The sequence below is a fragment of the Phaethon lepturus genome, unplaced genomic scaffold (assembly GCF_000687285.1).
Source record: "Phaethon lepturus isolate BGI_N335 unplaced genomic scaffold, ASM68728v1 scaffold6985, whole genome shotgun sequence".
NCBI lineage: Eukaryota > Metazoa > Chordata > Aves > Phaethontiformes > Phaethontidae > Phaethon > Phaethon lepturus.
In genome coordinates this window covers 47,728-61,335 of record NW_010541161.1, presented here as the reverse complement: position 1 = coordinate 61,335, position 13,608 = coordinate 47,728, and positions in this window count along the sequence as shown.

The following is a 13,608-nucleotide window of genomic DNA, read 5'->3' as shown; positions in this document are numbered from 1 at the left end:
ATGTCTTAACTTTTCGCCTTACAGATTGAGCCTCTTAAACTAGCTGAGAAGGAAGTTTTTCAGACCATCCGTTGCTACAGCTGTTCCCTGAGCTGTCCTCAAGGCAGATGGAGGGATGGTGAGGCGTGAAGGTCCTCCTTTACTCCAGTAAAACCAGGATGAGGCACTTACAGCTGTTACTTATGTAAGATTTCCACTGATGCTTACCACTCACGTTGTGCTTTGGGCTTTGTAATGAAGCCCAGCTTTTAGACAGTGCTCTGAGAGACTCCAAGTCAATGATCCTGAGGGGTGGTACATCTTCCTTGGCTTCCAGCAAATGCGGCATAGCAAGGTAAATCAACGTTGGGCCTGTAGGTGATAAGATAGGGGGTTTGGGTTGGGTCTTTTTTTTGGATGAAAACAATAAACACAACACTGCCAGATGTCCACGAGCAATGCTTGCAGGCTGCTGATCTCAACTGGTGCTCTTGAGGGTCTGTCAGTTTGCTCGGGGAATATCCCCAAAATTGGTTGTCCACCTGGGACCTCTGACCTATTGTTGTTCCCGCTTTTCAGAACAGGATTATGTGTTGGAATAGATCAAAGTATTCACACAGTGGTCAGTCTGAAGAGGCATGGGGAAAATGGAATAAGGGAGGCAGACACAGCTCAGCTACAAGCTGAGTGGTGCTGAGCGGGTGCCAGGATGCACTTTCGTTCCCTGTTAATTTGAAGTCCTTTATCAGCAAGGAGCAGGACAAGTCCTGCTCCATCTGATTTGAGCTGGAAAGGCGTGGTGCCTGTACAAGAGGTTAGATCATGAACAGTAAGGTGAATACAAGTAGGCAGTTAACTCTTGGCTGTTAGTTACAAACAGTGAATGAGAAGACAAAAATGGACGTTTTGAGGTACCAAGTTTAAGACAAAAGTACTTCACACTGTTGAAAATTACTCCATGGATGTGAAAGGCCTTTCAGTGAAAAAAAGGGCCGTAAAACATGTAAACATGTAAAACATGCTCCAGGAAATCTCTAAATCAGAGATTGATGGGAGCTTGGAGGGTGGGTGAGGAAATATTACTCAGTGTTAATCTTATTCCTTTGATCTTTCCTTAGGCATTTGCTGTTGTCAAAGTCTGCCTACTGGGTTAACAAGTCCTTTGGTCCACGCTGGCTAACAGTTTCCAGCTGAAAGTGGCAGCTCATACCCGAGGCTGGACAAAGACGCGGCTGCACAGAGCATCTGGGAGAACCGCAGGCAGGGTAAGCAACAGCGCGCTGCCAGGAACGCGCGAGGCAGCCGCGCCGACGCAGCACACCCAGGAGTAATTACCAAGCAGCTGATATTTCATATGCTTTGTGGAGAATCCCATTTCCAGATCTTGTTTCAAATTACCTTTCTTTGCTACAGCTTACTTACAAAGTGGTCTCCTTCACCTCTTGCGTAAAACGTGAAAAGGTGTCCAGTTGCTTATGATATTATATTGGCAAATGGCCGCAGAAAGTTTTTAAATTTCAGAGTTTTACCCAGAAGGTGAAACATGAAAAAATGGTCAGGAAATTAATTTTGTACTTTATTGTGAATAGCCAAAATCTAGTGCCTTCAGGGATCAAATTCCACATGCCGTTTTAAGAATTTCCTTCCTATCTAAAACTGCTGTAAGAATCAGCATTCTCAATAGCTTGTGAGGTAGAAGGTAGTATCTTTGACATTCTGGTGTCTCTTCCTTGCACAGTCCCTAAGGACAGTTTTTGAGAGCTCACATAGGCTTCTGAAGAAAACAAGTTTTTATGGACTTAGAATCATAGAATCATTTAGGTTGGAAAAAACCTTTAAGATCATTGAGTCCAGCTGTTAACCTAGGACTGCCAAGTCCACCCGTAAACCATGACCCTAAGTAAGTGCCACATCTACGTGTCTTCTAAATCCCTCCAGGGATGGTGACTCAACCACTTCCCTGGGCAGCCTGTTCCAATGCTTGACAACCCTTTTGGTGAAGAAATTTTTCCTAATATCCAATCTAAACCTCCCTTGGCACAACTTGAGGCTGTTTCCTCTCATCCTATTGCTAGTTACTTGGGAGAAAAGACAGACCTCCACCTCGCCACAACCCCCTTTCAGGTAGTTGTAGAGCGCGAGAAGGTCTCCCCTCAGCCTCCTTGTCTCCAGGCTAAACAAAAACTTCTGAAAACATGCCACGGAATTTTCCGTTAGCCTGAAAATGATCATCTTTGTGCTGCTTCTGAACGTAGACCTTTATTAGGAGTGCTTGGAGAAAGGCTTGTAGGAGCTTCCGAATATCCTCACCTGGCACAGCAGGGGTCCTGGTTCAAGATGGGGCACCCTGGGCTCCAGTGCTAGAGAAATGACGACAAAAAGGCAAAAGTGGCTTTTGCAACCTGGGAACTCCTGCACTGCGGGATTGGTGGGAACCAGCCCCCCCGTTTTTGTTAGTGCCAGTACTATACTTTTGCAATACGTTTCATATGGACAAAAACGATCTCTGTCAACGAAGCCAAGGGCGTGCCCAGCCTGTGTGGAGCAGCACTGAGCCTGGTAGGAGTGAGCCATGCCCTTGAAGCAAGGACCACCGAGTGACTTTCCAGATAGATTAAAAAAAAAAAAAAGGCAAAGAGTTTGTTTCAATGTTGAGAGGAAAAGGAATCTCTTATTTAGACCTGGCCAAATAAAAGGTCATTTCATGGGTGAAACAAAGGGTGGGCCCAAGTCCCTGTGGGTTGAACACGGCCTTTCAGCCTGCTCACTCCCGTCTGGCTTTGCCTGAGTATTTGCCTCGGAGGTGGCACTCACGTCGGCCTCGCTCCCTGCAAAGGCTGGAGCAAGAGTGGCCGCAGGCGTGTGTTAAGCGTTTTGCGGAGCTGGAGTTGTGACGTGTGAAGAGCTCTGTTCGCCAGCCGCTGCCTTCTGTTTTGTCAGGGGCTGCCTTTCAGGGCAGGGGACGTCACCGCTCTTGCCCCTTGCAGGGAGGATTTAGGGGGATTGTACCTACACAAGAGGCTGTCTGAGCGTAACGTATCCACAGAGGAAATGCTTCTTTATCTGGTTCTCTGTACGGTACGGTTATTTCGGTGTTCAGCTATACATACCAGCCCGCTGCTTTTCTTCTCTGCGCGAGGTGGCCTTCCCTTGCCCAGCAGACCCGCCCCTGCCTGCCCGGCTTCCCCGGCAGGGCCGGCTCCCGCCGTCGGCTCCCGCCGTGCGTCCTGCTGGCAGCTCCGTTTTCTTTGACTGGGTGCCCGGGAGCACGAGTTTCCTTAGGAAAGCCAGAGATGGCAGCAAGACAAGTTTCCTGATGGTTCCCTTGCTCCAGTTTCTTCCTTTTGGCAGAACAGAATTTGATTTTTTTTTTTTTTTTTCCTTTGCAATTATTATGGGCTCCACAGAACAGCTCTTAAATTAGCCGCGAGGAGGTGGAAAGGTAGAGAAGGCTCGCTGCCGGGGGTCTGACGCGTGTAATAAGCACAAGCTCTACCTGACTCGACTGATGAACCCTGTCACGTGCGCAGCCTTCTCTTTTAGTTTGTTTTTGTTGTTTTAATTAACTTTTGGCAGCTGCACCAAACGCAAGTCCTGTGTCTCTTTCCAGCTGCTGCTGCAAAGTTACAGCAAAGCTCTTTGGCCAGAGCTCGACTCGGGAGGCTCGGCTCCGTCCAGGGAGCGTCCCGTGAAACTAAGGGCCTGTGTGAAGGTGCCAGAGGTCCAAAACGTCCCACGATAGTGACCCTGTTTTCCTAAAACACTCCTGCTCCATCTTCTCCCCGCTGCTTTGAGCAGCTCTGAGACACCTACAAATCTGCTGCTCTTCTTGCTACTTGTTTGGGACACTCGGGTGCTGTTTGGCCAGAGATGCTCTCGCCGGACACGCGCCGAAGCAAGCACTTGCAGAGCGCTGCTGGGGAAGGGCAGAGTTGGGCCCGTCAGCTGTGCCGACGTGCACCCGTGTTTGTTTTGACGGTTGGACTTGATGATCCTAAAGGTCTTTTCCAACCTTAACGATCCTGTGGATAAGGGCCTGGCGTGTGTGACGCCGGCCCCGTTACTGGTGCCTCTGAAGGCCGCCCCTCTTGGGGGGTGACCCCTCCTCAGCCCTGGGGACTCTGCAGCAGTTGCGTCGCTCCAAATTGAGTGGGTGCCCCTGGGTCGTCCCATGGTGCCTGCCGGGGCTGAAAGCATCCCAGAGCATCTAACTGGTGGGGAGGGGAGGAAAGGCAGCGCACGAACTCCCCCGGCGCCCTGCAGCAGCGATGGGCAAAGCAGGATTTAGGTCACCTGCCTCGGGAGTGGTGAGCCCTCCGCCGAGCGCCTCAGTCACGCAGCCCCAGGGGCTGGCAGGAGGGAAGGGCAACTTTTGGACCAGATTGTAAATTCTCTAGACTCCAGATAAAATGTTACTTGTTTTCAGTGAGGGAAGATGACTTTGCAACCACCCATTTTTAAGTAAATCTGTCTTAAGGAGTTAGAGCTGCTCATGCATTCCTGGCTGCTTCAGCCTTTGCGTAGGGTCCAGAAGAAGGGCCGTAACAGCAAATCTCATCCACTGCTGATTTTCATTAACCACGTCAGAAACTGGGTTAAGCTACCTCAGGCGATAAAATCCTGCAGGCTACTGCGAGGCCGTCGCTGCTGGAGAGGCTCTGTCAGCTGGGAAGGGGCACTGCTGGCTCGCAACGACGAACCGAACGACATTATAAATAGCTCCTCGTTGTTCAAAAAGGAACAGTACGAGGAAATTCTCTCTGTTCTAGTTTTCTCCCTTTTGGGTAGCGTCAAAGCGGTTGGGTTACGTGCAGCACGAAAGCAGAGCTGGTGGGGACCACCAGTCGTAAAGCCGAGGAGGCAGCAGGTAGGGCGAGCACATGGAGGGATGAGGAGGGTCTGGCATGTCTGGTGGTTAAACCTTACGCACAGGCATGAGGTTGGGTCGCTGCAGGAGAGATTTCCGGCACCGCTGGAGTTGGGGCTGTAGCAGGGAAGCTCCCTTGCAGCCCAGTTTCGCCAGGCACCTGGTCTCCCTTGCTCAGAGTGTGCCTGGCCATCACTCCTGCAGGCTGCTCTGCTGGGAAGCAATCGGAGAAATGTTCATCCCCGGGCCTTGCACGCTGTTCGTGATACGGGGTGTACAACCGGCCTGCTGAACCACCCTGCCTCTATAGATGTCTCCATCGAAATTTGGTGGTGATGGTATTGGAGAAGTCACGAGAAACGGGTCATTCATGGTAGCCTGTGGGAGCGAAAGTTCAGGTACCTCTTTTGCTTATTGCATGAGCAAAAGAAAGCTGTTCCTGGCACCCACTGAGTCCACCGGAGTGCCTACACTTGGTGTGTGCATACTTGCCCCAGGCCAGGGGGAAGGCAGGTACGTTTTAGGCAATGTAAAAGCAGCTTCTAAAATCACTGTAGTGCACAATGCCTTGAAATTGGCTGCCGTCCCCCCAGGTAAGAGAGAGGATGCTGCTGAATATGGATGATTTGTTTAATCTAATGTCTGTTTATTGCATTGGCCAAGACACCTGTAAGGAATACAGATGTTTAGCAGCTGGTCTAGGTCCAACTGAAGTACCTTTCAGAGATGGTATTATGATATCTGAAAGTACCTTTCACATATGTCAGAGATTCCCTAGTCCTGGGTCACACACACTAAGCTCCCGGCTGCAGTAATGGATTTTTTTGATTAAAAGTGCTAGTATCCCTCATATTTTAATAACTTTGCTAAACCTGACTTGCAGTATTTAATAGCATTCACTGCTCCATCTGGTTGCAGACTGTTGGTCATTATTTGTGTTCAGTTTAGCAAATACTTGACATTATCTGGTGTCTGAAAAGACAGAAACTGTAGAACTCTGCAGTGGCACTTTTGAAATCGCTTTTCTGAACAGAGCAGTGCTCTATCTGCTCTATATTAATCATGGGATAGGAATAAAAGAAGGTGATTATTTGAAGGCAAAAATGTTATGTTAAACTAGTTGTTGGGATGCCTCTTCCATCCAATCTCAGAAGTAGCTCTGTACCCGGTGGTAGTGGGTTGTTGGGCACAGTAATGGAGAGGTCTGAAAAAAGGTTAATCACAGAGACAACGAGAAGAGGAACAGTGTGTACAAGCTGGAGGGAAGCTGACAGGTACAGAATTACATTTATCCTTGTGCGTGTTGGATGGAGACTTTCTTCTGTGGCTGGGTGGAGATACACTTGCTTATGTTCGGAGACCAGCTTTTTGAGTCTAAATGTTCAAGAGATATATTTGTACCTTAATTCATGCATTTGTCTTTATCTCCAACAGTTTTGGTGTTTAAAAGGCTTTGGGATACAGACAGACTGTAGGCAAGGGACCTTTCCAGTTCCTGAGAGTGATTTGCAATTTATTCTGGTGTGGCTGGCTGCAGATGCTAATCCTATCCACAGCAAATTAAAGAAATGTCTCTCTCTCCCCTTCTCCCTTTCCCTCACAACTTTCCATTTTTGTAGATTATTATTTGGCATCATTGTACCTGGCTGCTGGAAGCTTGACAAGATTCTCTTTTTTTTTTTTTTTTTTACTTTTGTGTCTGTACAGAACAGAAGAAAGTGGTTTGCTTTGCTGTTTCCCCAAAGGGTATGAGACAATGCTGCCATTTTAAATCCTGCCTTGTTGTTCTTGGAGAGTCCAAATCTGGCAGAAGGAACATCTAACCCTTCTTTGAAGGTTAAAATCCAGCCCTGAGTCATGGCAGTATGAAAATGAACATATTTTGGCTTGTTGCACCTTGTCATGTTCACATTGTAATTGGTACCAGCTGCCTCGGGGTCGGTGCGGGGCGAGGGCTGCGCTGCGGTAGGAGAGCCTGTCTGCTCAGGGGAGGTTATTCTCATCCAGGTTGGTGGACCACCAATTCCCCACGAGCCTGAGAACTTGCTTTGCTAGTGATCTGGCTTCTTGGATGAAGGAAGGATTTCTGTTTCCCAGGCAGAATCTTTAACAGGAAACAAATTCTGCAAAGAGAGACTAAAACTGGTAAAATACCTGAATCCCATGCCAGTACCTCTGGTGATGTCAGTGCAGGTGTTCCTGGGAATCTCGTCCAAGCCCTCACCCCGGGAAGTGGGAACAGCAGAAGAGGAAAAGAGGTCTCTGGCTCCTCAATTCTCATTGCCCTTTGCCTTTTGTTTTCTTAAACTCTCATTCCCAAAGACGAAAGTGTGGCTGGCTGTGCATCTGACCTGTTCCGTACTCTAAGGAAACGGGAGTGTGGAGATGGTCACTGAAGAGAGTTGAGACGGTTTTGCTTTGCAGGGGTCTGGTGAGATGCTGTTCATTACTGCATGTAAAATGCGGATGAAGGTGCTTTAGGAATGCCTCTGCTTTCCTAGTGATGGCTGGGGGTATCCTTCTCTGCAGCATCTGTGGCTTGGCTCTTTTTCCTCTCTGCTCCTCTCTGGGAATGAAGGGGCAAGTGGAACAGGATATTAGAAGACACTGCAAAATGGAACGTTAAGTTTGGCTTAATTAAGAAAGACTACATTGCTGGAATTATTAACTGCAAATTCTCTTGAGAATAATTTCACAGGAGATTGAGTTACTGCAGGCCCTGCCCTGATCCGAATGGATGGCGTTGTTTTAAATGGCAGCGCTGAGGTTATGCATGTGTGCGTGTCTTGGTGTTAATCAAATCCTGGGTTTCATAATTTCACAAATTAAATTCCTCGGTTTATTCAATTAGTGTGTTAAAGATGATTCACATTGCTTCTCTCAACTCTGATCGTGTAGCCTGATTACACACAGCATTAGCTCTGGTCACGGTGCATTCAGGGACCAGGGAGCAAAACTACATGCTGCTGAGGATGGCTCTCCGACCGTGACAGTGAACTCGGAGAAATTATCATTTGGTTTATGACACAGCTGAACACCTTGACTGGTGTGTGGCCGGTCCTTGTAATCAACTGCTTAGGTGCCTCCTGCCTCTGCGTGCCTATGGAGTGATGTAGGGAGTCACCTGTGGGTGCAGGTGCTGTGCATGGCTGGTCGCATCTTGGGGAGCCCTGCCACCAGCCAGGGTGTGTTCATGACAGTCCATCACCCTGATGATGCATCTACATGTTTTCAAGCCTCGGCACTCGTTTGGGATGAGCCAGCCTCCACTGTGTGCTGCAGGCTGTGGTTTGATCACTTCTTGACCTTGGATGTGATGTCTCAAAGCAGAAACCTGTGGGTTCCTCCCCAGCTGCTCAGCAGTGACCGTTGTGGCGCAAAAAATACAAGGCATAGGTGAAAAGGAACCTGTTTCTTGGAGGAGCTGATCGTGTGAAGGGTCCAGACTGTCTATTAGATCACACTAAAATGTCTTTCAGACCAGCACATTAAGGCTTGTCGATTCAGCTACCTTTACGTTGAAAAAATTTATGAGAGCTCATAAGTGTTGAACAAGCCTGAATCTCTTCCCCTCCCCTTTTTTGATGCTAGCTGAGCAACTTAGGAAAAATAGTCACCTACTAGAGACTGGGTCCATAGAAATATTAAATAGTGAAGGTCAAGGGACTCACTGCTGGTCGCTTCTGCTATGTTTAACGTTTAATAAAACATTCCCTGACAATCCGGATTTTTCTTTGGGCAACTTACGTGCAAATTATATTTCTTCCTGTGGAAAACATAAAAGAAATACCCCACGCAGCATCCCGGGCAAGTGGAGACAGCAGACACCTGACACATGACAGCAAGAGGTCGGTGTTGAGCCACACTAGCACACACCTGGAGAATGCTCTGGCAGCCTGGATAAAGATGTCTGGCTTTTGCCTCTAACAGAGGCCTTGTCTTAGAGCGAGAACCTGTAATTTACCTAGCAGTATTTTCTCCATGTCCCGTCACCAACACACCCAGAGGATTACCAGACATCTTCCCCACCTATTCCAGAAAAGAACGAGACAGAAAAGCACCCAGTAATATATCTGACTGTATTTCAAAGTTAAGTAAGTTGTTGATTGTAAACAAACTTTGTTGAAGAAATAAAATCACATGACAAGATATCAGAGTGATACTATAAATCCATTTTGTTATCATTGCCACACTTCACATTTTTGGAACTCAGAATTTCGCTCATGGTGTACAAAACCTGTAAAAATTTATTGCAAGCGTGCCTTTGTGTAGAACAAAACCGGTGTCACAAAAGTAGTTCCCTGTCCCATGGAGAAACACAGTTGTGTATCTCTTACTGCGAAGAAGTCACACACCTGCATTTCCTGAAAGACTTGGCTGTTACAAAATTGCTCTTAGAAGTTTAAAAAAAAAAAAAAAAGAAAAAAGAAAAAAGCAATTGCAGTGTATGCTTTACCTCTGGAATTTACATTTTCAACAGAAATCTTTATAATTATGAAGAATATGGAACTTTACAACAGAACAGCAGTCGCTGATGTTGCGAGCACAGCCCCATGCAGTCGCCTTGAAAGCGCTTGGCCAGCAAAGGCCCATCTCTACGTTTGGTACCGTCACTGCATTTGATGGAATGTAAGTAAGTTGCACAAACTGAAAATAAATGAAAATGAAATGTAGAGGGGGAGATTCCTTTTCTGGAATCCCCGTTGTTCCTCCTTCTACAGTGGCACTTCCTCTGACTGTCGCTTCCATGCTGTGCTGACATGCAGCAGTGCTTTGACGCCGAGGTCGATGACTTCTGAACACGTATAGTATAAGGAAAGGCATGGAGTGAGGCCAGCGATGAAGCTAAAGCAGGGTTTCTGTTGCTACAGCAGCTGTGCAGACTGGTTGTGCTAAAACATCAGCCTTTTATTTTTAATTCAAAGGCAGCAGGGGAGGGGGTTACACATGCTGGGAAGATGAGAGTTAGAAGGGATCAGTTGGTTCCTCTCCTTCTGATGACCAACCTCTGAACTTTCCTCTGCCTCCTCAAACCTGCTGTTCCCCTTAAACTCCTCCCTGTATCAGACTGTGCTGAATAGCCTCACCTATATGGGATCAGATTAATCTCTGGCATAAATCTGAGTTTTGCTATCTCTAATCTCACCCCAGACTATGGGGTCAAGTTATTTTTAATTTCAGTACTGAAATGCCAGGCAAACATTTGGCTTTCTATACTTCTTTAAGTAGAAGAAAAATCCAGGTTGTGAAAGTAAGTACAAGAGACCTGCGATATGTTTTCCATCAAATGAGTAACTCTGTTTCATAGAGAGGTGTGAATTGTTCAGCAGTCACGTTTTGCGTACACCTTGACATGGATTAATTGGAGAACAAGACCACAAAGTTTGACACCAAGTGGGTTGGGGTTCTGGACAGATGAACCTAGTGTACTGGGCTTTGCTTTTCGGTTTCTAGGCTTTTGATAACTAGTGAAAACAGAATAAAATGCTCTGTGTGAAATCCAGAGCATGCTGTAGGTACTTTAAGAGTGAAAGCATTTGCCAGCTGCTTCATTTTAGAAACAGAGTTGCCAGGGCTGGGAGCAAACTGTATGGGCCTGGCCTCTTCCTAGTAAAACCTAATTTGAGTCCCTCCAGTGTCCCTGTCGTGACCAGATATGAGACTGGCTTGACTATGAAGTCTTGACTATGAAGTCCAAGGAGCTTGGATTCCAAACTGCACTTATCTCTCCCCTCTTTGTTTATCCAGTCAGGTCCTGCACATTGTGGCCCGACAGGACGGCGCCACCGTCCTTTCCCACTAGGTTCTTCCTCCAGGTCCCTCACCCATTCAAGGGTTGTTGCAATTACATCAGATGAGCACTTTTGCAAGAGTGGTGTTTTCACAGGTAAGATTTTTACACTACACATTGTGTGGACCACCTTGACATCTAATACAAGCAATTATTACTTCAGAAGAGTGATACAAAAGGGATTTACCACTTAAGGCCTTTTGATGATACCTAACAGCTGTTCACCAGACCCTTCAGAGTTAAAGGGTTTAAAAATAATTCAAACCACCAAACCTCCTCCCCCCGCCCCGCCATGTCAAAGGCCCCTCTGACAGCAATCCAGAGCTGAGGAACGTTACAGCCATTCCAATGGGAGCAGTGGGGATGGGGATGCTGATGATACCTATTTTGGGTCCGTACAAACCTGACGGGGCAGCACTACTGGGGCAAAGCAGGCAACACCTTCACAGTGATTGCAATTAGCATAGGCTTCAGAAACACTACCCTGTTTCGTCTGAGATTTGCAAAATAGCAGAAAGGATCAGCAAAGTAATACTATACAAGTAAACTGAAGGGCCAGCTCTGTGTTGTCACCTCTTCCAGACTGACCAAGAACCTGCAGGATGATTTGTACGTGCTCTAAATCCATGGAATGAGGGAAGCAAAGATGAGCGCAGGGCAGGAAACTTCTCCAGAGCTACATTTCTGAAGACACAGAGCCATCTCAAAAGAAGAGGAAGAGATCCTTTTTGTACAAAGCACAGATACTCTCAACTGATCCCCAGCAGTGAGATGATAATACGCGGGCTCTTCCAGTTCATAACGCTTCTGGAAACAAAGGTAGGTTTGGGAAGATCTGTTACAAGAAGGAATATATCAAGTAGCACTGGTGATGATAGGCTTGTATTTGAGCAGAGGATGACGTGGCCTGTCTGTGCAAACCATCCTAGTTAATGACAGGCCAAATATACCCATGTTTTGAGCTTACAGTTCCTTGCCTTTGTGGAACATTGCTAACAGTCCTTGGACACTTGAGTGTTTTTTCTCAACCATACTGAGATGAGCTCTTGTTTCACAAACAACTAATCTTACATCAGTCCTCACAACAAGAAAGTGCCATTGCAAACTCCACAAACGGAGATGGATGGAAGACTTCATATTCCATCTAAGCCTCAGTGACTTTCCTCAAGTCATTCTTAGTAATCATTTGTCTGAATTTCACATTGATTACTGGACTATAGCAGAGTTTCAGGTTCTCCATTTATCTCTTCTAAGCTCCTGTAGGCAGGTTAGGCTGCTACATTTCATCCAGTTTTCTCTTTAACTTCAGTGCAGTTTGGTTTTGACTCATACCAGCCTATATGGAGTAAGGAACCTGTGCTGACAAGGTCCCACAGCCCTTACTTCAGGGTGGGATGATGTCTGGCATGCTTTCATTTCTAGTTTGGAAAAGCGCATTCGAACAAGAACCATGTCACTGAAAATGCAAAACATGGACTTAATCAGCAGGAGTGCAAACTCCACTCTACAGTTTCATCACCCCCTTACCTGTGCTGTGTCTCAGTATCCGATTAGGGAAGGGGAAGCTCCTATTTGAGGAGCTAATGATGTCTCATGAGAGCTGAGGTTGTTAAAGCACTTTGCAATCCTTGCACGGAAAGTAGCACAGATGCATAGAATTATCAGTGCAGCGTAATCTCTCACTCATCACTAAAATCAGCTCCAAGACTAGGGGACTCTAAGACATGTAAGACTGAGATAGTGGAAGCTTCCTTCACTACTCATCAGCTCAAGGCAAACTACTAAATAAATGTTAGAAGGAAAAAAAAAAAATCTTCAGGGGAAAAAAAAAAGCCACGTAAGTATAGCTGGAGGTAAAGAATGGGAATGCTGTTTTGAGTTGTCCTCAATGTCAGTCTGGAAACAGCTAAATTCATTTTTCTCTAGGAAGTGTCTGAAGAAAACTAAGTTGTTCCACTAGGGACACTGAAACATCTATAAATTGGGATTTAGGACTACCTTGTAAATGCAGAAGGGATGGAGATAGAGAATAGAAATGGAAACCGATAGAGATAAGAGATTTCTTCAAGTTGTGCCCTTGTGTCAAGTGCACAAATGGGCTAAAGTAAAAAGTGGCAGAGTTTCTGCAAGCCCTTGAACCATTTTTTCAACCGAGACAACAGCAGGGGAAACCATTTCACAGTGGGTTTTCTAAGCTGTAGTGAGTGTTACATTACACACTGGGAAAAAAATGTGTTCCAAGAATGGATCATGGCAGGACAGACATTTCTTGAAAGAAGTACTGTGCATAGGTGATCAGTATGTCTTGCTGATGGTCTTGGTTCTTTGAAACAAAAGTTTGCATACCATAAGTAAGTAATTTTCAGTTTTCAGAAGCACGTGTGAATGAAAATTCAATCCAGCAGGAGAGAAATGAGCCTTCCTGCTCCCTTGTTTACTTTAGCTTCAAAGTGTTTTGAGTTTTTTCCTGGAAAAAATTTAGAGACCTGGTTGGCATTTCCACTGCATTTTAACTACTGCTTTATGATCTCTTACCCAGATTGTCTCAAGGCTACAAACCACATCCCCCAAAACAACCCAAACTTGCCATCATTTCACAAGCCACTGCACAATTAACACACACACTATAACTAGCATCCTTGCACTATTTTGAGACTAATCCCTTTTTTTCCTTTAACTAGAGAGAAGCTTTATTCTTACAAGCAGATGGGGAATGTCTAAGTCAGTCAGTTTGCAGTAAAGGAAATGCTACAGAAGGTGAGCTGCAGTTAACAAACTTTTGCCTTTAAAAAAGGATTCAGTTTCCTCCTTAATCACTTTGCCTCCTTTGTAGTAACATAGAGAAAGTGCAAGATGCTTTTTCAATGAGAAGAAATCTTAACTTTCCCCAACCCTATCCACTCCCAGTCAACAAATGGAGAAGATGAGGTGGAATAGTCATCTGTGGATATAGACTATGCTTTGGTGGCTT